Source organism: Pelecanus crispus, chromosome 1, assembly GCF_030463565.1.
Source record: "Pelecanus crispus isolate bPelCri1 chromosome 1, bPelCri1.pri, whole genome shotgun sequence".
Classification (NCBI taxonomy): Eukaryota; Metazoa; Chordata; class Aves; order Pelecaniformes; family Pelecanidae; genus Pelecanus; species Pelecanus crispus.
The window spans coordinates 194,451,076-194,477,223 of NC_134643.1; the positions used below are offsets into that span (position 1 = coordinate 194,451,076).

The window sequence follows — 26,148 nt, forward strand, 5'->3', positions numbered from 1 at the left end:
GACTTGCCCCCCAAGGTACCTAAGTTAGTGCTTGAGGTTGGGTGGCACTTTAGGAATGGGTGGCTGGAAAGAGTTTTCCTGCCTATCCTCTCATCAAAGATACAAACCAGGAGGAAGGATTAGACTTTCCCTTTCTACACACCTTTCTTAATAACCAGAGAAAGGTTACTTCCGTTTGTCACATAATTTAACACATTGCCAGAAGATGCACATTGTACCACTGCTTTTTCATGCACCTACTGTCCCTTGGATCTATTCATGAGGAAACTGTTCAGGAGAAAGACTATCTATTATTCTATATTTGTGAGAATGACTCTAGTGTCCTATGTCTCTTTAAGTATTAATTAACCAAGCAACTATTTAAATAGAATGGAATGGAAACCTGAGTTGATCCTGGAAAGTGGTTGCTGTAGCTACAGTGTTCAAATGCGGGAAAAAAAATCAGAAATACCTCATTCCCACACTAAAGCCAACATTACATCCTGGAGTCTTGGGTTCCAAACTTTGCAGAAAGATATACTGGGGTAATTTAAAAAATTACAGATTTGCTCTAGCTCTCTACAAAGACACAGAGTTGTGTACAGCCTATCTGGGCTTCAGCTTTAATGCTCTCCTGAACTCATGCATTGATTCCTTGCATCTCTGAGAACCATTATGGACATGGCTTTGAAATAGCCCAAAGGCAATCTCACATGGTTGGCTTTTTGTGTGCTATCTCCCTGTACTATCATGCACCCTTTATCTGCCTCATCACTGTGATTTTAGGGTGAGGACAGCTGCCAGAGAGAAACCTGTTCTCTCACTCTAACCTTCGTAAGTAGAGAAACGCAGAATAATCCATAATGCAGCCGCTCTTGGGGCACAAGAACCCATGTGCAGTTTTCAGCACAACAGAGCTGGTGATTGCTACTGAAATACTAATATAATTATTAAAAGTGGTTCTAACCACCATACTTTCAAGGATTACCTGTAAAAATCCCTGTGATCCACTAGCGATATGGGTTATGTATACTAGGGTAAAATTAGATCCAGTCTTCCTCCTTAATCCTGGTATCTTTCCTACCTCTAATTCCTCACTACCAATCTTTTTCTGTTGCATGCTGTGTGTTTTTGCAACATGTGGATTACCTAAAATGCACCTGGATGCATGAAAATCTTACACCATCAGCAAGAAAATCCATATTCCACTGCAAGATCATCCTTTCCAGTCCAGTCATTTCATCAAGCAATATAATTTGCAACACAACGTTTAAGAGCATTAAGACTGTTATAGAGCTTAACAGACAAGAAACGCCACAGGTTGTTGCCTATGACATTACTTTTGCAAAGAGTTTTATAACCTCGAGAAATTATCACCAACATAAACTGGACTTTTCTTGATTGCTTGAGAAGTTGTGGCCTCTGATCGGTAACTAACTGATCCGTTAAATACAGAGAATCCCATTAATGCTACATACGTTTACATGTATACTAATAATACACAATAGGATGAAGGTTTTTGCTGTAATGAACCCTTCTGACATCTCTTTTAGGTCAATATTGTAAAGGTGCCTATGCTTAGCCAAGAAATCAGATGAATCTCTGCACTGAGCGCGAGAACTGGTCCTTGATCACCCGAGGAGTAGTTGTACCCAGGCGACGGAGTTAGTCACTGCCTGCTCTAACACACAACTGACTTTCTTCTGCATTTTCTGTCCCTTGGTATCTCTCGATTTCAGCCTGTCAGCTGCACCCAGAAGCCCTCTGCGAAGTGTGCAAAAGCCTTTAAGTTTACACGCAAATAATCAAACCCAGAATTTTCAGATTAAAGGCTTCGAAGTTATTCACAATTAAAAATCACTGTCATTTCTGAAATTGTTCAAGTAGTAACAGAAAACATAGGGAAATCAAGAGAGTAAAAGTCCAATGCTTTAGCAACACACAGCAAAAAGGAGCAATTCCACTTTTTAAAAGCTACTTTTTGGTATATAAACTGCCTATTTTGCTTAGATCATTAAAAGTAAATGATGATATTTAGGCACACAGAAATGTAAAATGCTTCTGGGTAATGCTGTGGGAGGTCAGACGCAATATTTTCCTTCTGGTTTTATCAACCAAGAGCAGAGTCATTTGCTTCTAGGGGTCAAACACTTCCAGCACTTCACCATCCTCAATGCAAAGTGAAAAAACCTCAGGCATCCCATCAAGAGGGCATCCAACAGCCGTAGGTGAATAATTCAGTTACTGATAATCCACAAGGCATTGTAAGTATACAGTGTACTGCTCTGCTCCAAACCGTTTGTAAAATCAGTATGACAAGACATATGCAGAGAAAAAAATGCAGCAATATATATGTATAACAGCAAAGGAGAATATGTGGCAATATGAACAAGTTCGAAGAGCTTCTTTGAAGGGAATAGCTGTTGAGGAGCTGAGGGAGGAGCAAAGGGCAAATCAGCTGATGAGAACCAGGCAATGGCTTTGAGCAGAGAGATGTATGGCAAGAAGCAAAGGGGAAAGCTGGGCAGGAGTGGGGCATGGCAAAAGGAAGGAGAGTTTGAGAAGGGACAAATGCAAACAAAAGCTTAGCTATCAGCAGAAATGAGATTTTGAAGGTCAGCAGCAGCTGGGAGGAAGGATCATGAACCTGGTGTGACCAAAGATCAGTGAAAGAACCGAAGTTCCTTAGAGAGAACAAGATGAAAGTCAGCACATGCTCAGATGTGGAGGCAGGACGCTGAGGAGGGGAAGACAACTCCATGGGTCAGAGCAAGAGAGACAGTGGAACTGCCAAAAAGAAAGAAATGGAAGGTAATAAAAATTCAGAAGGAAAATAAAACACTCCTTGAGACGGACTGAGCTTTGGATGGCATCAGGACATCTGGATTACACATTGCCTCGACGTGACCCTTCGTTCTTGCTTGCCAAACAGCATAAACCCACTATTGCAAAAGCAAAAATAAAATTGTGCAAATACACTGCTTCTTCCCCAGAAGACTGTGGAGTTACAAGTTAATGTAAAAAAGAGAAAATGGTCTCACCTAAGCTGCTGAGAATCGTAACAAACTGATATTCAAAGAGCCTCTACGAAGCATTCCCTTTCCTGCTGTTGTTTCCAAACCAATACATTACAGCCATGCTGTAAAGCCTCGTTTTATTTAACCTTATCCTTAGAAGAACCTACTAGCACACTGATGTTTGAAGAGATCTAATAACAAACTATTTTCAGTCTGGAATATAAAGGAAGAAGTAAAATAATCTCAAACCTGAACATTACTGCTAAATTGAAACACAACGATATTGATGTTCTTTCAATCTCTTTCGATTTTGAAGCTGTAGTCTGAGAAGCTGCCTGGTTATGTATTACTTGGCAAAGTGTGCACCCACCGTGCAATATAAATAATAAATGGCAAAGCCATTAAAACCGAAAGGTTTCCATGACTTGTATTAAATGGTTACCTTGTTTTGTATTTTCCTCCACTTCTTTGGTGTTTAAGCTTTACTGCAGGCAAGGCAATGAAAACCTTGAAGACGTGAAACCATACTTTACAGCTAGACATAAAGTTGCACCTTTCCCCAAAGCAAAAAAGCAAATTTCATGAGGCAACATTACATTTCACAAACACACATTTAAGTCATCAGGAATGACTTAACTGTGAATTTGATGTCAAGAAAGTTGTATAAATTACTAATATTTACTCACTTTCTGCCACCAGGACTTTATTTTGTTAATGTACTAGTACTTTGTTAATAATACGATAACCCCTTTAAGCTGTTGGAGGGTGATCAGATAAAAGATTGCACATGTGTTGCCTGTCATATAAACTTCCCTATTTCTTCTGCCATCTTCTCGTTAAACTTGTTTATTTTTTCTGGAAGTGATGAAACAACAGACATTTGCTGTTGCAAAATACAGCTGTTAGAACTGTGTGGGACAGCATAAGACTGTGTCCCCCTCCGCACACAAAGCTCTACCTTTTACTTTATCAGAGCTCACAGCTCCAGTTCCCTTTCTTTTCTCTTTCTTGTCTCATCCACAAATTCAATTTCCACATGTTAAGGGTTGGGGAATACTTCCCCAGCTCTTTCCTGCATTAGCCTTTCTTTCCCAGCTGATTTCCAAGAGGCACCACCAGCAGTCCTCCCCCAATGCACGGCCCACCCTGGACAGTGCCGCCAGCAGGCAGGAATAAGAGGAGTGGCCCCAGAATTGTGCAAAAAGTCTTGTGATAGAGCTGAACCGTCTTGCAGGCCAGAAAAATATAAGCGAAAAGGGAGGAACTTGAGCATATTTGATCTTTGTCTCATACTTCTTGCACCTTTGGGGCCCTCCTCATTCCTGGTTACTCATCAGAATATCCCTGATAGGATATTCCTCCCCAGAAATATTTCCCTCTACCTTTCTCTCATAAGGTCGCACACACAAGTCCATATGTCCATATGCATTTCTATTCAAATTATGTGTCTCAGCTTATTTTGTACAGTATGGAAGGGCTAAGGAGGAGACAAGAAAGGAGATGATTTATGAGTTAGGGTCTGATAAGTATTTTCCTTCTGGACACAAGTTTTTGTCATTTTTGTTCTCACTAAGGGGTAAGAAAAAGAGAAATTATTCAGTGGCTCTTATGTTGAAAGAAGAATCAATGCTATAACCACAACAGTTGTGGCCTAGAAGTTCCTCGATTTTAAAGTTTCATCAGCAAAAATGACCTTCAACTAAAATGCAACAGGCAAAGCCATCTTGTTGGCAATCAGCCAAACATATTCTGCATAATCCAGAATAGTTTATCTCCCAGTTAAACTTCATATGCTCAGCATATTTGCTATTATCGTGCTTCTCTCTCTTATATTCATTATTATGTGGTGTTATTCTTGCAGCTCTGATCAAAATAATGTGCTTGTATCCCTGCACTAGCCAGGTGATCCATAGTGCACCCACAGCAAAGTAGGACAGTGGCGTTAACACTAAATTTCCCAGCCTCACTGCCAGTTTGGAGCAGCGATAATTTGCAGTGATGGCTCTAGGGTATCCAGCCATCTTAGACAAGAAAACAGTCCCATCCATGTCCTTTATTCTTGTTTGGCATCACAGCTTCCAGGCAGATTGCATGGACATTTTTTTGTGATAGTTTTTCTTCTGCTAATGATGTAAGATAAAAACTAGAATCCATATGTCTCTTCCTCGCTGGTGAGTTATTCAGCTAGCCAGCTACTCACCATGACTGACAGCATCAGCAAATAACATCAGGTATTGAACCAAGTGTCATCAAATTCATTTCTTGCACAACAACTTTGAAAATCATTGAAGAAGGATGAAGAATTACAGCATCTTTGAACAGGTGAGGAGGTTCATTAAAAAAAGTTGTTGTAGTTTAACCCCAGCCAGCAACTGAGCACCACACAGCCGCTGGCCACTCTCCCTGCCCTGGTGGGTTGGCGAAGAGAGTCGGAAGAGTAAAAGTGAGAAAACTCGTGGGTTGAGATAAGAACAGGTTAATAATTGAAATAAAATGTAATAATAATAATAATAATAATAATAATAATAATAGAATATACAAAGCAAGTGATGCACTATGCAATTGCTCACCACCCACCGACTGATGCTCAGCCAGTCTCCAAGCAGTGGCCCCCTGGCCAGCTTTCCCCCAGTTTCTATACTGAGCATGATGTCATATGGTATGGAATAGCCCTTTGGCCAGTTTGGGTCAGCTGTCCTGGCTGTGCCCCCTCCCAGCTTCTCATGCACCTCCGGCCTTCTCAGTTGGTAGAGCATGAGAAGCTGAAAAGTCATTGATTTAGTGTAAGCGCTACTTAGCAACAACTAAAACACCAGTGTGTTATCAACATTATTCTCATACTAAATCCAAAACACAGCACTATACCACTTACCAGGAAGAAAATTAATGCTATCCCAGCCAAAACCAGGACAAAAGTTCATTTTTCAAGCCGTGCACTTAGTGTATGACTATTTCCCTACTTAAATAGCTATAGATACACACAAGGATAAGAGCTTTTTCTAATTTCCTCAAAGGTGCTGAGTTAAATTTTAAATCCTAAAGTAGACAGAAACATACTTGGCTCTATTAGCAATGTGTAACTTGGATATTACAGTACCTTCAATCTGGGTGGGATCTTGCTGCTTAAATCAGCATACAAAATACAAAGAGGTGTCTTTCTGAAGTTATGGCAAATAGTTCCTCCCTGGTACATGATAAAGATTCACAGTTTAGCCCACAAAAAATTACACTCTTTGCCTTAAAGGCATTTTAAGAGACTGGTGCCCGCAACAGCAAAATCTCACCCTGTATGCAGGCACTGAAACTGTTAAGCTGTTGCACTTCACATATTTTATTTTGTGTACAATTTGAAGAAACACAGAGAAAAGACATTTATTGCTGTTCAGAAAGCAACATGGTGATGCCCATGAGTTATTTTCTTAATGTTCCATTTTATAAAGGACCTTATTTGTCAATGCGATGCCTGAGTCTTAAATCAAATACGAGTCAACAGGGCTTAGGAAGGGAAAATCCACAAAGCTTGTAGACAAATGGAGATCTCTCTCCAATATACCTCTCAGTGGCAGGGAGGGCTAATCCTTCAAGGAAATTGAGACATTGAAGAAGCAGAGCTGTGAACCCATAAATACTCTCCTTATGTGTCTTTTATCTGTCAGATACACCCTACCAGGGAGACAGCATATATGTGCATATTCTTTTTCAAAGTCTATAGCATTTTTTTAAAAAAAGAAAAAATTGATCCATTACACTGTTTTTTGTTGGGTCACTTGTGTTTTCTATCCCTTTACTAACACAAGCTAGCTAGCTTTTAAGTGAAAACTTTTTTCCATAGAAAAAGGAACATTTTGATTCTCAAATGCTTTCCAGTGATTTCTTTTCTTCTTTTTTTTTTTTTTTTTTTTTTTTTTTTGGCCAAAGCTGTTTTTCAACCAAGCCAAATTGGCAAACATCTTCAGTCATTCAGCAGATGTCCTATTTGGCAAGAAAAGCCCTGCCCCACCCAGTTCCACCTCTGCTAACTAAGGTGGGGGAAGAGGAGAGCATCTACAGGGGCTGCTTTGGATACGCGTACAAGGAGTTACCCCACCTCTGACCCATCACGACCAAGGTGGAGGATGGGACACAAAACCCTGGGACAGACAGATAAAAGCCTCTCTTCCTATTCCTGTGAGGTAGTCATCATACTGCAGCCCAGTGACAGAAGGTCAAGTCACGAAGTACTGACTCAATCCCAAATGTCCTGTGAAAGCCCGGTATCTGATACAAGAAAAGGAGAACATGGCCTGTGTTTCCAGCTTATTAGCAGGAAAACAGTTCCTCTGTGCATGGAAAATACTAAAAACATGTTCCAGCTGTAAAAAAGAGGTGGATATATTATTTTTAGATACAAATATATATTTGCATTTGACTGATTCCACCCGGATTTATGAATCCGTTGCTGTTGCTCGCATGCTGAAAGCTGTATTCTGTCCTCAGTTTTGCAGGACTCCTCACTGATTTCAGCAGGGATTCACAGGGGCTTAGCAAGTGAGTGATCAGGCCCTTCCACCCACAAAGCCAGACCACAGAATGGAAAGCACATCTGAACACAGCCCTCTTTACGGGCTGTCCTGCTGCTGAGGACCCCCTCCTGCGCTGGTGCCATGCTGGGAGCTGTAGAGTCTCTTGAGTGTGCAATGCAGAACCAAAGCAAGAACTGGAGCACCAGGAGGCACAGTCCTCTTGTGCCCCTTTCCTCTGAAGAATAATTTGGCCTTATGGTGTGGACCCTGAGCCCCCACTGCCAGGCACCCCTTGTGGCAGCGTGCCACCCTCTTCCTTGTGGGCACTGCCTCCGTGTCTGGGACACCCCGCTAGCCTCACCTCGGGGCGGCGATTTATTAACTGTCCTACATCTTTCCCCTTTTATAACTGCAAAGATGCACAGAGAGACCTGTGCAGAGCCCCCAACTCCATCTTGCAGCACAGCTGGTTTCTGTATCCTAAATGTTGTTTCAGTTTTTTTCATAAATATTTTTCATTTTGATAAATATTTCACGTTTTGCATCAGCATTTCACTGGAGTCTGTTGTTTTGCATGAAAGGGCTAAGAGTACGAAAATGAGCTTACATTTCTGAATGCACTGTACTCTCCTGATCTCCCCCATCTCCCTCCTTCCCGTTTACTCAACCTCTTTCTAAAGTTCTTTCATACTTTAGAAAAAATATATGGTGATGACTTTTACTGTAGGATTTCTATCAAGGTAGCTCTGCTCCATGCTACACAGCTGCGTTTTACGCTGCTCATGACTGAAATCAGAAGGAAACAGGATAAAAAAAAATTGGTAGCACAATACAGCACGATGAAGTGCATGGTATGTCTGTGAGCAGGGAGAGAGAAGCAACACCACTAGACTTGTTTAAGTACAATGAGTTTCATATAGGATCTCAAACATTTTATAACCATAACAGTTTTCAGTCCAAATCCTTACTTGATTTCAATTAAAGAAGCAGATTCAAAACCGGTAATGTAATACCTTTTTTTGACCTATTGCATGGTCTTCAGCTTCTGAGCTAAGTAAATCTGGACCTCATGGTCAGGATTGAAGCAGAAATCCCCACTCTTGTTACCAGCAGGCAGGCAGGTACTTCCCAGTCCCTCCTGGCTCTAGCATCCCTCCCCGATGGAGTTTCCCGCCATGGAGGGGGTTTCCACATCTCCTGTCCGCTCAGGAGAGTTTGCCCAGCCCCATCCCGGACCCCCTGCAGACCCCGTGGCCCCATCTTGGGAGGGCAAACCACTCATGCCTGACAAGCGAGAGGGGATGAAGGTGAATCATGCTGGAGTTTCTCTACATGAGAGGTTTCAGGGGGTGATCTACTTTTGTCAAGATAATCAAACAGCCATCTGCTGAGCACCCATCTGGCATTTCTGATGGCACAATCTTGCCTGCCATTTGCTAGAGATCATCTTCACTTGACATCTGCAGCAGTGAGAGGTCAGCGGCCAATGCTGTCTGTGACTTTGGCTACACTAACAAAGACCTGAGGTCCCATTTGCTTGAAAAGTCAAGTTACTCATAGGCTTAAGGGTCAGTTGTACAGACGGCGTTCAGACCAAATGCACATGCAGAGGAAACCACTGCCTGACAAAAACAGCAAGTCTAATGCTCTTAGCGAGCAAAAAGTTAAGCCCAAAAACTCCTGTTCACAATACTACCACCTAAAATGCCTGTAGACCTTTGCAAGTCACAGTTCATCTACAGCCTGAGCTGAAATCCCAAAGAAGACAAGGGACAAGCCTGACCACCTTCAACAGTCAAGATCTTAAAAGGCAAATATAATGTTAGGACCACCACATATCACCATTTTTAAAGCAGAAGTCCCTACTATAATCAGGGTCCCTCATGAATCAGTTTGATTTATTCTCTGGAGAGTAAAATTGCATTTATAAAAGCCTAGTATCAATGTCCTAACAGGCAACAGAGTGTATTGTAAACACTATGGGCCAAAATACATTAGCTTTATGAATCAGTGCTTTTCATCACTGGAATTAGAATTACCTTTTTACAGGGATTCACTCTGCAATCTAACTAATGGCTTCGTACTTTATCACACCCTACCAAACTAATGAAATGCCAGCAAATGCAAATTCAAAGACTACCACTCTACTCAGTCAAAGACCTCTCTGCCCAACTAAATCCATCAAACACTTTCCTGAAGGTCAGTAGAAACACCACACACAAGACAATTGGAAAATGCTTCACGCTAATACAAGACCTGCACTGCTTTTTCATGGTGACCACAATTTCCTGTGCAGTTAAACTGCTCGTACGTGCAACGAGGGGAGCTTGCTAAAAAAACAGCAGGTGCTGTGATCTTACCTCCGGGGCTCAAGCGGTGGGTCCAAACTGCCGGAGCAACTGCTCAACAGCTGCAAGTCCAATGGAAAGGGGAGAACTTCTTTAAAAAAAAAAAGCCAACTTTTTGTAGGTTGGGGAACTGCGAAGTAGTATGTCGAAACAGGTTGCTGTGTGACTAGGAAAATCTTCCTTTTCTGTAGAGCAACTAGTCAAGCCCAAGACTGCAAGCCCAAGACAGAGCCCAGAGAGGGAAGTGACTGGTGACAAAACGTCATAGTGAAATAGATTTTGTCTTTATAAGGAAATCTACCCTTCTCTGGTCTCGTTTTTTACCTCGTTACTCCTACAATAGGTCCACTGAAGCTTCCGCTTCAGTTTTAGCCCTCTTCAGTTCCGTTCCCTCTTGCTAAGCACATGCGTGCACGCATGCACACACCAAACACCTGTCTTTGGCAATTAAAAGCAGCCACATTTTAGACTCGCAGAGCAACAAGGTCTGCAGTCCTGCCCCGCGCTCACCGCAGGGCTGGCTGCAAAGTCAGGCTGGGGTGCTCAGGGCGCTGTCTCCAGGGATGGAGACTCCTCAGCATCTCTGGGCAATCTCTGCCAACGTTTGACTGTCCTCGCTGTGAAAATTTTTTTCCTTGCGTGTGGTTGGAATTTCCCTTGATGAAACTTGTGACCTTTTTATTCTCAGTGCGCACCTCTGACAAAAGGCTGGCTCCATCTTCTCTGTAAGTTCTGATTAGGTAGGTGTAGACACCAAAAAGGTCCCTCTCACTCCTCTCCTCTCCAGACTGAAAACGTCCAGCCCTCTCCACCTCTTCTCAGACCTCGTGTGCTCCAGCTGATGACCATCCTGGTGGCTCTCTACAGTTTGTCAAAGCCTTTCTTGTACAGGAGAGGCTCAAACAGGACACAGGGCTCCTCACGTCACCTCACAACTGACACCGATTTGAAGGACACGTTTCCCAGCTATGCTGAGGGTCAAGCATAAAGGTGCTTGATGGATGCAAATATTAGCTGTCTTTCAACCCTGGTGACGCAGCATTGCGGAAGCCTTAACAGAACTGAAAAGACAACATCAGTAGATAAAAGTGATTCATCAACCCTGTTGGGATTTTAAGAAATGCCCTGCCTTAGCAGCAAAATCCCCACCACTTTCCACAGGCTGAAGAATCATCCTTCAGCTTTTTTAACACCTTCTGTTCTGACTTTTGCCTCTGAAAACAGGCAGCTGAAAAAATAAGCAAAATGAATGGCTTTAATGAAGAAGCTGTCATTCACAAGTCATCAGACCAGCTGGACCATCAGCAACATGCTGATGTAGAGAGCTTCAGGAAAACCTTCTCATGAACAAATTCCCATCCATCCTTGAAGCACATGTACATTTGCTGTACTCAGAATTACATTGAAACATGTTCCAGGCATTTTTGATTACTTCCTTCTACTAGAAAAATACCTCCCCTATGGTATTTCATTATTTGATAGAGTGTGCCACGGCTCCTCTTCTCTGTTTTCTGGGATATTTAACACCAGCCTGATGGTTTGCCCCAACTTTTTTCTTACAGACTTTTTTCAAACCCTTAATTATTTCTGTTGCTCTCCACAACATCTCCTTGAATGCTGCAATACCTTTTCTGAGATAGGGAAGAGGGAACCAAATGGATGCATGCCTTAAATCTAACATCTTGCACAGGAAAACTAGGGGTGGGTGTTTTCTTATCAGAGATGTTTGCTAAGCACTCTTAAAATCCTTAACAGTTAGAGAGGGGTGTTCCTCCAGTTGCAACCAAAGACATTAGGAAACAGCTAAGATGATCATCTACAAATTAAGTACCATAAATTAACATGCACCATGTCCAATCACTCACAGAGGGAGGACTATAATTATAAACAGACCCTGCCCCTGAGCCACAGCTGAACAGGTCAAGAACAACCCTTTCCCCTCTGTTGTCACCACTAAAACACTTCAAAAGCCTTGCCCCTTACCATCCCTGTGCCTGAAGGACCTTTCATTGGACCTATGGACCTTTGCAACGCTGACACTTTCATCGTGCTGCTGGTGCAACGCAGCCACGCTTCGCTGCACGTCAGCCACACCATGTCAGCACAGGCTTCAAACCCTTCTACGGCTTTTCTCCTCCTCTCCTCTGCTTCTGCCTCAGCCCCACAGCTCTGAGCAGCAGCGTGCATTCACTCCTGCCTCCTCGCCCGCCAATGGGCTCTCACCTTCCTCCCCTTCACCCCAGGTGCCTTGGGAAGCCTTAGGAAGGGCGGTGACTGCCCGCTTTCTCCCGTCATCAAGCTCAGATATTTCTTTGCAAGGTAAGCGGCAGCCCAAAAAGCCTGCAGGAACCATTGATCCCGTTTCCGCCAATGAATGGGAATTATATTTTGAGGAACTAGGACATCTGCCTAAGAAGAGGTAGAGCAGCTTCATCTTACTTGGCAACATTGTGTTCTGGCAGCCCAGAGGGGGTTTGCAGGGATCCCCAACTGAGGAGGGAGCTGGGGTCTGCTGTAGGTGAAGAGTTTCCTTGTGGGACCTAGGGAAGGGTATTCCTGCGGTGGCCTTTTCTGGCATGACCACCTCTTGGCTCTTGTGTCTGTAACTGCCCACTGCAGTCTCCCAAGACCTTCGCCTTCCTGCAGGCTGCTTCTGCTTCAGAGAATGAGTTTCTCCAAAAGCCATTATTTTGCAAAATCACACTCGTATAATGCAATGCCTTCCTTGCCACGGCTGATACAGTCACGGGTTGTGGACATGTCCTCCGTCCGAGAACTTACACAGGACAGGAAGGGCATGGTGGGGAGGAGAGCGAGGACAGCAGCACAGATCTTCCAAGCTGACAATGGCAGCTTCCTGCAGGCCTTGCAAAGTATCTTTGTTTTAATGACAACACAATTTTAAATTCTTTTGAGGGGAACCTCCTGGTCCATGAAAAACTAGGGCAAATCAAAATTAACAGAAATTATTTAAAAGGGACCTCATTTAAACAAATAATATCTTGCTCTTATATAAGTACAGAGGACCTGATCTAATTCCCACTACAGTTTGATGTGACCTGAATCACACCTTTATTCCATGTGCCCCTGTTCTTGTTCCTGTTAGAGTCAGTGACATTTCCTGTAGCCACTAGTGATTTAGGTACTGAAATGCCTACCTAGTTTCTGAAAATGGACCCTGAGAACTTAAATGCTGTTGAAAGGTAAATGAGTCTTTGTGAAGCAGGAGTTATTACTCTGATGGCATGTGCTCAGGTGGGGGGAGGTAATTTGACCCACTGCTGGGACTGCCTATGTTAGCAATGTATCCTGAAATGCCACGTGTGATCTCTGCAGGAGAGAGAATACTAAAGACTGGGGGCTTTGCAGAATGCATGTGAAAATAATAGCTTTTACGCTGTATTCTTCTTGCATTACATCTGCCAGAAAAAGCCTTGAGAATGCAAAGCAATGGTGGGTGATCCTATTGAACTTGTCACAACATGGATACTGGGGTCTTTTGGGGGTGGAATCATGATACCATGAAATATCTGTTGGTGCAAGAAAAGCATCTCACTCTGTTTCAATCTGTTCATGCAGGAAGGAGTGGGGCAGACCTACCTCTGCAGAGCTTCACCTCCAGCTGGAGTCTGCCACTGTGCTCTCCCTCCCTGGGACCTGGGATCTCTAACCCCCATGCAACCATTGCCCTCCACACCAGGACCCACCAACCCCCATGGACCCCCTGTATTGGCATTCCCAGTGGTGCCCGGCACAGCCGCTGCGTGGAGCCAGAGGAGGAAGAAGGTAGCATGGAGGGTGATGGCCCATGCCTACACAGGTGTGAAGAAAACGAAAGGAAACCTCCACCACATAGCAGAGCTGGCAACCTCCACTGCAAATCAGCCAAAAGGCATTTCCACTTGGGCTGGAAGGGACATCTAGGCTTATATGCTGGCACGTCTGGAGATGGAGGCATGTAAAAAGAAGTTCTCTCATACTGAAAAGTGTGGGTTTGGTGGGGTCATTCTGAGAAGCAGTGGCTCTCCAAACCTCACCCTTTCTCCTGGTGCTGGGCACAGGAACGGCCAGGAGGATAATGTCCTGTTAAACCTAGGCTGGGAGACTGGTTTATGATTTTACATGCTTGTGCAGCTTTTGGTTTCCAAACCCTTAACTCTGAAAACCTGTCTTTGAGTCTTCTAAGGAAATCTTTATTTTGGTTTTACTGACAGGCTGTCTTATTTAGCAATCAAGATGAGCCACAAAGATCAAATGATCTACGAGTAGACTGTTTCTGCAAAGCAAAGCAAAAGATCACTCCTAAGCAGCAGTTACAACCTACAGCCAGCCTAGAAAGCTCTACACTCCCTAAAACATATCTGCAGGGGCCTAGGAGAAAACAGGGCTTTCTGGCAGAGGAGGAGACAGGGCAACGATCAGTCACTGGTCTTGGAGCAGGTTGTTCCCTCAGCAGAAGGAGCCAAACATCGCTGTGAAACAAAAAGCAGATAGCTCTGAGGCCAGGGATGAACTTTGAGCTGTCAGACTTAGTGCCAAAGTCCCCAAATCATTTGCTTCGAAAAGATCTCCTGCACTGAAGTGACTGAGTGTGTCTGAAAGTTTTCCTTATGGCTCAGTCCCCAAGCCCTTGCGGTAAGCGCTTAGCCTTACTTAAAAGGCACAAGGAACAAGATTAATTTCCTACAAGCAGTCTGAACTTTGAAGGAGAAGCATTTAAGCAAGTGAAAAATGAAACAGCAGGAAAAAAAAAACCTATAAAATGAAAGCAATGATAAATAAATAACATGAAAGTGTACACCCCACTACAAATTCAATAGGCTACGCCCAACCATGAATTATTGAGTAGAACCATCCATTTGCTGCAACGGGGAGTACGAGTGAAATATTAATAATGGTGCATAAGCTAATTTTAGGTTTTGTGGGGGAAAGAGAAGAATGGGTTGGGAAAGCCTGGCCACTGTTAGCCAACCCAGCAGCCACAGTCCGCAGCCTACCTCTGGGGCTGACTGCAGTGGGAGGAGGGCATGCGCCCCTGGCTCTCCCGGGAAAGCACCGGAATCCTGCGTCTCAAACAGGAGCTGGCAGTGACTCTGCCAGCTGATTTTTTCAGAAGGATATGGGTCTAGAAGTGTCATTTGCGGAGGCTGTTGTAACAATACTGGCTCTCATGTTTTGGGGTTTTTTTGCACTCCTGTGAAAACTGGAATTTTGGTTAGAACCTGACTCAGCCCAGAGTCTGTCTCCTAGCTGTTCTGGTTTTCTTCCATGAAATATTTCACCTTTGTGATGGGGGGGAAAAGTATGAAACATGACTTTGGTGGCTCAACTGGCCAGAGGCTTACAGGAGTAAAAAGCATGGAGAAACAGATGGGAAAAAATGTTTTATTTTCAATTATAATAATTATGACAGGTTTTTCTTTCAAAGCTGGGAGGAAACAAAGTAATGTTTTTTGAAAATCTGTATCTGGCAAAAGCTGTCTCATAGTTAACCAACCTTCTCATTTATCTGTTACACTTAACAGCCTCAATCTCACTGAAGTTTTGGTGAGTGAACCTTAGGTGGCTTTGCTGCGGTAGCAAAATGGGCCTCCTCAGCCCCCCCTCCCCTGTCTGCTATGTGGGCGCCAGCTCTGCTGCACACCCGGGGCAGCTGTCACGGCAAAGATAAAGCACTTCTGCCAGGAAACCCTGGCGCCGCCACCCCACCACCAGAATTTCAACTACCTGTCTTCTGCTGCAAACTGGTGCAATGGCAGGAAAAAACCCCATGATTATAAATGAAGCTGCTCTCCCGAACAAATTCCCCACAGGTGGCTTTTTGCCAAGAAAAGAATAATTCAATTTGCTTTGGATCCAGAAGGAAATCTGCACACAAACACCTGTATGACTGAACAAAGTGTTGTGTGCATGCAGGCACACTCACATACATACGTTCTTGTATATTTTATCATTATGTTTTGATTTTATATGTTTTTAAATGTTGGCAATTTTAACCTCCTAGGCTGTTTGCTTTGCTTTTAGCTTATTTTTCTTTTTTTCCACTCAGCTTCTTTAAAAGCTATATTCCTCTTCCTCTTTTTTTTTCACATTTCCCTTTATTCTCTCATTTTCCCTTTGCACATTTTCTACTTTTTTTTCCTTTCTCCCTCTACATCTTGCCTTTCCTCACTCCCTGACTCCTACCCTAGCAGTTTCTGCTCACTTGCCCTCATGCAATGCTTTTCTGCCAGTGTCTTTCATAGTTTTTCTAAGGCTATTCCTCTCAGAAGCCCCACTTCTTTTTGCAGACTCTTGCCTGCATTTTCCAAGCCTGCGGGTCAATGGCCCGAAATTCTGCCACTCAGAAACCCATACAAGCAGTTTTTAGTTCCCTGTTGGGAGGAGAAGTTCACTTCCCCCAGGCGGAACTTGCTGTCTTTCTACAGCACATCCCCCCCAAAAAATCTCAGCACAGAATCTGGAGAGGAAATGGCCATACTGAGGGGGGTTCATTTCGAGCCTTGCCGTGGTTGTCTTTGCAGAGCTGGCTCTGCTTTTGGCTCTGCCTCAGGGGGCCTAATAGAATCATAGAATCATAGAATCGTTTAGGTTAGAAAAAACCTTTAAGATCATCCAGTCCAACCATTAACCCAACACTACCAAGTCCAACACTAAACCAATTAAGGGTAGAATAATAATTTTATGTTTCCTGGCTTGGTGGCTGGATTATTTTTAATGAAAGTAAAAACTAGGAATCATTAAGGGTGGAAGGGACCTCTAAGATCATCATTCCAATCATCAACACACCACGTCCACTAAACCATGTCCCAAAGTGCCACATCTACCCGTTTTCCGAACACTTCCAGGGATGGGGACTCCACCACCTCTCTGGGCAGCCTGTTCCAATTCTTGACCACCCTTTCCGTAAAGAAATTTTTCCTAATATCCAATCGAAATCTTCCCTGGCGCAGCTTGAGCCCATTTCCTCTCGTCCTATTGCTAACTACTTGGGAGAAGAGACCAACACCCACCTCACTACAACCTCCTTTCAGGTAGTTATAGAGAGCGATAAGGTCTCCCCTCAGCCTCCTCTTCTCTAGGCTAAACAACCCCAGTTCCCTCAGCCGCTCCTCATAAGGCCTGTGCTCCAGACCCTTCACCAGCTTCGTTGCCCTTCTCTGGACACGCTCTAGCACCTCAATGTCCTTCTTGTATTGAGGGGCCCAAAACTGAAATACAGTATTCAATGTGCAGCCTCACCAGCACCGAGTACAGGGGGACAATCACCTCCCTGCTCCTGCTGGCCACAGCATTCCTGATACAAGCCAGGATGCTGTTGGCCGCCTTGGCCACCTGGGCACACTGCTGGCCCATGTTCAGACGGCTGTTGACCAACACCCCCAGGTCCTTTTCGGCCAGGCAGCTTTCCAGCCACTCTTCCCCAAGCCTGTAGCATTGCATGGGGTGGTTGTGACTGAAGTGCAGGACCCAGCACTTGGCCTTGTTGAACCTCATACAGTTGGCCTCAACCACCCTCTGTGGGTGAAGGATGAAAGCCAGTGCTAGGCTGACCGTGTGCTGTGCTGGGTGACATCCTTTCACTCAGAAGGAACATGTCCTGCATTGATGAAGCTGCAGGAAGACAAGAAAAGGACTGTGGATTTGTTTGGGGGTTTTTTTGGTGGAGGCATTAGCATGGAAATTGAACACAGGAGGTATCTGAGCCCAGGCTTTCTGCAAAGGCCTTAGGTCATGAATCCTTAACAAATTCTTACCTGGTGCATCTCTGTTTTTGGAAAAGGAATGCATAAAAGGCCACCCTCTTTCCTGACAAATCTAGTCTCAGTAATGTTTTTGCATGGTGATTAAGAAAACCTCCTGAGTCAGAGCTTGCAATTGGGATGAATCCTTTCCATGACATAGATAAACTAACAAATACCAATTATAGCTGGTTTTAGCTGTAATTCTGCTTCAGCCTAAGCCCCACAAAAACCCAGTAATGATTTCTTCATGTTTTCACTATCAATCAGCTTTGCTTATGTCAAATAAGCAAAACCAAGCATTTTTTTTCATCTTTCTGGTCAAGCACCTTCCTGTCCTAGTTGTTGACATTGATATCTCTCGGAAGCTCAGCTGAGATAAGGTTGAAGAGATGTGGATGCGCTCTGCAAGGCAACTGAAGGGTATTCATCTGAAGATATGTTCCTATTCCAGAAGTCTATATAGAGCAGTAGCCGGGCTTTAACAGTAACAGTGGCCAAGACCGCGAGGCTTTGCACACCAGAGCAAAAGTTTGAGGCAGCCTGGACAAGTTTTAGCAAACAACGTATTTAGCACCTGACTAAAATATGGTCAGGAGGACACTCTATACTGGGACAGAAGTTAAGTTATCAATCATACAGAAGCACGTATTGTCAAAGAGAAAACTAGACTTTAATTTTGTTGACTGCTTAAAGTGCTTTGAGGGAAAACAGAGAGATGGAAGATCCGCCACTCGAAGGCAAGTGTCAAGAGTGAAGTGACAGATGCATCTCAGATGGCATCAGTTTGTTGCACGGATGCTGCTTGTGTTGCTACCAATGGATACCATACAGGAGCTGCCTACACTGCTAGAAAATGGGCAGAGCACATCCTCAGACAAGCAGAGGAGTTTCTCATCTCCTCATCCTCACCTGGCTGCTCAATTTTCTGTGCTGCTGTGGCCAATGCACAGTGAAAAATAATGAGGCAAAGTCATCAGGTGTGTTTCCAAATGTCAGAAGACTCAAAAGAGCCCCTAAACAACTGTTCTTGAAAAGCAGCACAAAACATTACCTCCTGAGTGTTACCTAAAAGACAGATAAACTTGAAACAAACATTAATTGCTCTTTTGACACAGCATTCAAGAGGCAGAGGGGAAACTGAAATGTTAAACAAATTGGTAACACATGAAAACTCCACAATCATCTTGATCTTGTGTGTGTGTGTGTATTTGTGCTGGTGGTGTCAGGAATTCAGAAACCAAGGCCTTCTGCAGGACAGAGCCAGGAGACAAGCCCGGTGCTATCCAGGTGACACACACCGGTAATCCCAGCAAGCACCCTCTTTGCTCTCACAGATCACGGTAAAAGAACGAACTCTTCCGGGCAGCTGCCCAGAAATCTCCCACATAAGCAGCCCAAGGAGCAATAGTGTTCAGCCATATTCAGCTCTGCATCCCACTAAATAAATGCACAGACCATGGCATCCTTGCAGGTCACCCACAAGTCAACAGTGAGGTTCGTTTTCCCAGGCACTCACTGACCTGTAGGATGCCAGAGCACACAACCCACCCCCTAAACCAAAACCCCAAAAGTGACAGTGTCACTAGTCCTGCTCCCAGCTGGCTTTGCTGCCCAGTTTCCAACCCTTATTGTACAGCTGAGCTGATGAGCAGGATGGCTTTGGAGATGGTCTCAGCGAGATCTGTCTAGCCCCTTCTTGGATATTTATCAGTGTTGCATGCAATGAATGGCCAACTCCATCACCTCTGAGCTCAGCTGTTCCCAAACAGCAGGGACATAGACCTCTGAACACATTCAAGATGAAGGAAACCTCTGCAGATGACACCACTGGCCAGCTTATGTCATGACCTGGAAGCGGGCAACTGGCTGGTATGGACAACCAAGACATGGCCAGCAGCCCTGCCGGTACTCCCCCCTGGCCAGGCAGCTGAAGCTGTGCCAAGGACAAGACACAGGCATGCAGGGAACCTGAGGCTGGGATCGCCCCGGTGAGCTGGTGCTTGCCCTGTGGCAGCAGGAGGGAAGGGGGGAAAGTGGGTGGTCGATGGATGGGGGAAGGATGGAGCCAGACCAGCTGAGAGCCATTCGTAGAAGCTTATTCTCTGCCTCAATCTCCTCTGCACACCCCATATGGGTTAACTGAGGGCACACAGAGGAGGAATGGGCACCGGGAATACCACCTGAGCAGTAGGATTTCTTGGTGCACCATCAGTATGAGATTATTTCCTCCTGCAGCTCCAACACCCAGCAGTGCTGGTGGTGTTTTGCAGGCTCCACATGTGGGAGGACCGAGCCAAAGAAGCTGCAAGTAAGTCCTCTGCAGATCTCCACAGGCAGGAGTACCTACACATCCACCCTGGGGTTGCCAGTCCCGTTCTGCCAGGTATGTTCCCACTGAAGCCGGTGGCAAAGATGTGCCTGGCAAGCTCTGCCACGGTCAATATGTACAGACTGGCCATGAAGTCCACTCCAAAACCTGGGACCAGGTACAATGAACCACCTTACTGCTCAAGGATGAAAATGGCCTCAGTCACTGTGAAGTGCTGGCCAGAAACCATCCTCCCTGGCACCTCAGGTTTGCATAAAGGAATGGGTAATGTGGTGGGAAATTTTTCTTCCAGAATGTTCCTGGGTGTTCACGTTTTTTTCCCTTCGCATCTTTGTGTCATCTTTGTTCCTAGGGGTGGTTTCTACAAGAGCTCCTGCAGCCTCTGAGCGCTGTGGTTCCAGGAATGAAGAAAGACAGAGGATAAGAAAGAAAGCTTCCCCAAAGGGCTTGCGCTCTCCCAGATGAGACAGAGAGGGAGGTAAGAGAAACCAGATATAGACAGACAGAAGGATGGTTTACTGCACCACCACCATTTAAAGAGCCACAAAGGGTGGGGGGAGAAGAAAGCAAGAGCATCTTCGGTTTTTATTTCAATCCCCTTTGCTAGCCAGGGCTGAAGGACAGGCACACAGGAGAGGTGGAATGAGACTGAGATAAAAGATTGGCACAAATGACCAAATATCTCAAGGCAAAGAGGGCTGAGTGTCAAGAGTGGCAGGAGCACTCTGCCTGCTGGTTAAACTTGCTTTGGCTGGTTTAATGCTCCTTCAGGCATTTCTTTGCCTTTTCCCACCTGGTGAGTTATGAGCTTCACATGAGCAGCAACGAGTTTCCTACGTGACAGCAACTCTACATCCTTTTCTAAGCGTTAGTGTGGAAAGTATCTAAGTTTCAGGTATAACAAAGTATGTTCTTCAGCTCTTCACAGCGTTACATATTACATGACTGAGTAGTGTGTAATGAAATACCCACTTCAGCTGTCAGAAACACCAGGCAGCAAAACTATAGCAGAGCCAGGTGAAGATCTCATGCTGAAGAAAAATCGCAACAGTCTGGCTGGTCCCTGTCCCTGCTCTGCATGTGAGCTGTTCCTGCAGCTGCAACAGGAAGAGGAAGAAAAACTGGGGGGTGGCTCTGATGGCCTGCAACGATCCACTACAAACCAATCTTCTCCTAACTCATTTCACAGAGAAGACCCGCTGTGCTCCTGCGCAGCACACTGATACTGTAAGTGTGTGCTCAACTGCATGCTGCAGGCTCTGACTTGTAAATCACATTTAAACAAGAAGGTTTGCAGGTGCTTTTTCAAAGACTAGATTTAGTTCAGCCTGTTCACATTTCCTCGGTAGTTTCAGCTGTATGTTGTAATCTCTCTTTCCTCCATGGCTGAAGAGCTGTTACCTTTCATTTTAAACGTAAGCGTATTTCCACATCCCAGTCAGATTTCAGTACTGTGGGCTTTCTCTACTTAAAGCTCAGGGACACCTTTGGAAGGTGCATTTCTGGCCATGGCCACATGAATGAGGCACTGTGAGGACAGCTGGCATATGAACTCTGATGCTCCAGCTACTCTATGCCCAAGGGTATGTTCCAGCGATGAACACAAGAGATGTTGACTCAGGAGTGAGAGAAAAATTACTGTGCATTTACTAAAATCCCGTGCACCAGCTGCTCTGCAGCCTCCCTGCAAAGTTTTATGGTCTCCCTTCCTTCCCAGCACATAGGTACCTGCAGCCGCAAACCCCAGCTTTTACTAAAGGCCATCTTTTCAGCAGGTCTTCCTACCTGCCCTTGCAAAATAAGTCAGCATTTAAGCAAAGGCTGTGTGCTTCTGCCCAAAATTTCTGGGACACACCACTGTATGGGTTCTGTGCACCTGGGCCAACACAGGAGAGTCCTCAAATCCCACCACAAGGCTCTGAGAGGAAGGATGAGAGGATAAATAGATGGCAGATACATGGTGGTCACAGCCTAAGGGGATACCTCTCTTGCAGCTACTAGGATTTCTGGTTACCATTGGTTGCACAAACCCATTTAACTAAGGCCATGTAGACACTGAAGGCAGAAGAGTGCAGAAATACCTGAGTTTGCTTAAAGAAGCTACCTCAAATGCTAGTAGCAACTGAGCTGCCGCTGCCTAATGTATTCTACTTCTCTTATTTAAAAAAAGACACGTTTTTAATATATGTATCTGAGAGCGCTCTCCCATGGTTTGAAATAGTGGTCTAACCACTGGACAGTCCTTCCTCTTCTGACTTTCTGCTTGCCTATGTGGGACATGTAACTGTGAAAGTAGATGTTGATGAAGTCTGGACATTGGGATACAAATGAGAACTGCAGGCAAAGGCGAATGCTTGGACACTCAAAGCTTTGCAGCAAGGGCAGCCAGACGGGGTTATCTAAAAATTAGTGTAAAATGCCAATCCTCACCTGAGGGCTGCCTTTGAATTGGCTTGAAAAACTGTTTTTTCATCTATGCGTGTAGCATCCACACAAAAACACTGGGGCTCACTGGTATATCACAGCGTTAAGACTGCACTGCCTTTTTAACTGAACGAACACCCAAAATGAAAAGAAGGCAGGGGAAGGGTGGTATTTTTTAAAAAAAAGTGATTAATATTAACAAATATTTTGATTCCTTCTGATACTAGAAATCAGATGCTAAATGTGTCAATTATCCTGTTACTTACAGGAGATTGAAGGTGGGTCTAAAGGATCTTTAGTAAGGACATTTCCCTTCTCTGATTGACTATAAATCCCTTTCTCATTTTCTGGGAAGTATCTCTCCTTTGGTATCTCTTTTTTGACCTAGCAATCTCTCTGAGGCAAACAGACAATATAAGAACTATGTTTGCAATATAAGAATAAAGAAACTGATTACTGCCTCATCCTGTAAAACATTGATCATCACCAGAAGGATGAAAAAAAAAAAGCAGGACTTTTTTTTAATAATTTATCCCAAATGCCCTGTGCATACTGACACCTCCAATACTACCTAAAACCCAACAGCTTTTGCAAATATCAGGCTTCCTACTGACATGCATATTCAAAGACAGTTTCTTTTTAAATAGTTTATGGATGGTGTTAGTTCTGAGAAACACGTTCTCATGAGCATGGGAGACCTCCAGGGGCCGATGACCCCACCTCATCAGGAAGGGTACTCCCCTTCCTCCGCCCCAGTGTCCCCTCACACCATCTATCCATGTGAGGTCTATGTTATTACTGCACCACTTCGCAGGCAGCAGATGCCCCCAGGCTTATCACTTGATGGCACCGCAGGTCTCTCCCACCTGGTACAGGGGAGCCTGCTCCCATATTCAGAGATGGCTTCTTTACGGGGGCAACCCCACCAGCCAGCTTGGCAAGGCGTTTGGCTTTGGGTACCTGGTGAGGAGGATGCTTTCCTCTGCTTCTTGGTCTTTTTTAGCAAGGGGAGCTAAGCTGAGTGTCCAAGCTAGGAGTTACTCTGCCTAGACTTACAACAGAGCAGTCGGTGAGGACCCCCCTGATGCGCAGGGTCCAAGCCGGTGGGAAAGCATGCTCAGGAGAAATGGCAAGGTGGGTATTTTAAAATAGAGCTGTTAGGAGAGACTAAGTTGGGGGTTTTTTTAGAAAAAAAAAAGCATGAACTACTTCATTTTAATTCATAGGCAAAAATAAATGTCCTGACATTGTTGCTCATTGCGTGTCCCTGCTCACACTTCCTGTGTTAATCACAGTTCTGATTAACTTTGCTCATTAAAGCCAAGCTGATCAAGTCGCTAACATGCAAATCACCTCACTGTGCCTGCAAAACGTAATTCAAGCTATTTGCACTTCTGTTGTGTGGTCTTTGCTGTTTTCTCTAACCCTCAGTGGAACTGGGTGAATTCTGAGATCCAGAACCCAAGGATTTCCACGAACTTCTAGGCTGCGGGTCTTCCAGAAAGGCTGGATGCATCCTCTTCCCTGGGACCTCGAGGAGTACAGTACGGCTCTCTGACAGGAGCTGCTCAGCACTTTCCAGAGACACTTCTATTTTTTTCATGTCTTAAACTGGGTAATATGAAAGCTAAGTTTTATTTTGAAAACTCTGGCCTGCTTTTCACAGGTGAAAAAAACGAGGAGCAAAGTCGTGACACCTGCCTGTACATAAATCAGCAAAGATATGGGGAAGGGAAGAAGAGAAAAACAGTCTGCCAAAGCTAACTAATAGGAGCCAGTTACATTTTCAGGAGTTTATTACCAATATTTTGTTATAAAAAATCTCACAAATTGAGTTTCACATTTCTCTTTACAGAATGTCAGGCAAGCAAGGACTGTATACAAAACAACAGGGCATAAATGCTAGAGAAGTTTGTGGATGCTTAGGAGTACAGATGCTTTTGAATTTAAAAGTAGGGTAAAAGTTGTATCATTTGTAAAGAGATTTTGATACATAGCATAAATTATTTATTTTCTTGTAAATGCGAAGAAGCATTTGTCTGTAAGATACACTGAAATCTCACCTTTTGAGTTCTTCCCATAAGCAGTAGAAGAAAAATTATATTGACAACTTCCTACAGTTGTTAATTCAAAAACTTTTTTATATAAAAATTAGAGAATGTTCTCAGGTATCTTTACATGTCATGAAACAAGAAGTTGTTTCTAAAGATACTATTTTTATGTACGTCTTCAGTGATTCAACCTGAGACTTCTGCTTAACAGCAGACACTGGGGTCTCCATTTTTCCTTCCTTGTTATTTAACGTGATGACCGTATAAAACTATTGTTAAAAAAAAAAAAAGAAGCAGTAACTCTGGCTTTATTTCAGAATTTTTTTCACTCCATTCCACTCTTACCCAGCATACTGGCTCCCTTTTACCAGTACACACAAGAAAATGAAACGTTTTTTGTATTTTTTTTCTGCTCTGAGAGGGATAGGCAATTCAATCCTAACATGGCAGCAAGCATTTGTAAAAGGTTAACAAAACTGCTTTCATTTCAGGTTTAGGCAACACAACACTACAGTGACAGGAACTGTTATGGGGAAAGAAATTCCACTTTCATAAGAAATACGGCTATTTCTGCTTACGGGAACAAAAACATTTTGTAAAATACTCAGGTCTCCAAAACAAATATTTTGTTTACTGCAGTTTTACAGTGCTTTAACTTTGGGGAAATCAATTCCAGAAATGATGCTGACCTCCTTTTCCAAAAACTTTTGGACTCACTGATTTAAGCATGATGTGAAAGGCCTGTGCTGCCATTCTGCTGTCCCAAACACTTTGACACTAGAGTTTTAACCACACTTTTCCATCCTGTGGTACCCAGTTTAAAGAGGCTGAAAAGAAAGGACCGCGGATGTGTTGGCTGGAAGGGACCTCTGGCGTTCATCTACCCAAATCTCATGCTCAGTGGGTTACATTAAAATGCAATGCTACAAGGAAGGAAACTTTTCTGATGTAAAAGCATACGTGATTACTTAGCTCTTACGTATGAGTGTTCCCAGCTAAAACGGTTCACTTTCTGCAGGATAAGGGCTTGCAAGAACAAAATGAAATGTGTTGACCTCCTTGTGAGATTTTCTTTAAAGAAAAAACCCTACAACTGCAGTGGCTTCCTGAAACAGTAGTAGTCAGGGGCGTACACTCACAATCTAATAAAGGTCTACTAGTGCTAAAATATGACAACAGGAAAGGAAGAGTAGATATAGAAGGTTCAATAATGAAAACCAACCACGATAAATAAATTTTAAACTAGGGAAATGTTAACTAGGGAAATATGTTAAATACTGATTCAGAATAAAACCCTAAAAATAAAAAAAAAGTATAAGGATGATCACAATAGAAAGAGATTAAATATGGCTAAAGCAGATTAAAAAATAAATTAGGTTTATTCAAAATGCTGATTAAGTGGACTAGCTGTCTCCCTATAAGAGAGAAGGAAATTAATGCACTGTATATACTACGGGTCACCAGGTCACTAGGTAGGGTAGGAAGGAAAAGAGGAAGCCTACAGACTGCAGATATTTACACAGGGAGCATTCCCCTCCCTCACACTGAGCATCCGACTCAGGCCCCTAAGCTTGCACACAGCGGGACCAACTTCAGGGCTCCCGAGAGCCGGCTGGGTCGGGGGCTCTGGTCGGACGCTCTCCAGAGGGTCTCTTCCCACAGGCAGCACAGGGAGAGCCTGAGAAAAGCAAAATACTGAAAGAAAAGCAGCAGATGTTGTCTTTGCAGGGTACACCATCAATTTAGAAATCCA

General features: G+C 44.0%; 1 protein-coding gene across 3 annotated transcripts in view; it reads right to left on the reverse strand.

Moving 5' to 3' along the window:
* The window catches only part of LCP1 (lymphocyte cytosolic protein 1), a 35,705-nt gene extending 25,646 nt beyond the window's left edge, over positions 1-10,059 (reverse strand). For all 3 annotated transcript variants that reach the window (XR_012831062.1, XM_075710802.1, XM_075710815.1), the window contains exon 1: positions 9,859-10,059. The gene's annotated coding sequence lies outside the window, so the exon portion shown is untranslated. The remainder of the gene's footprint in view (positions 1-9,858) is intronic.
* Positions 10,060-26,148: the final 16,089 nt, after the last annotated feature.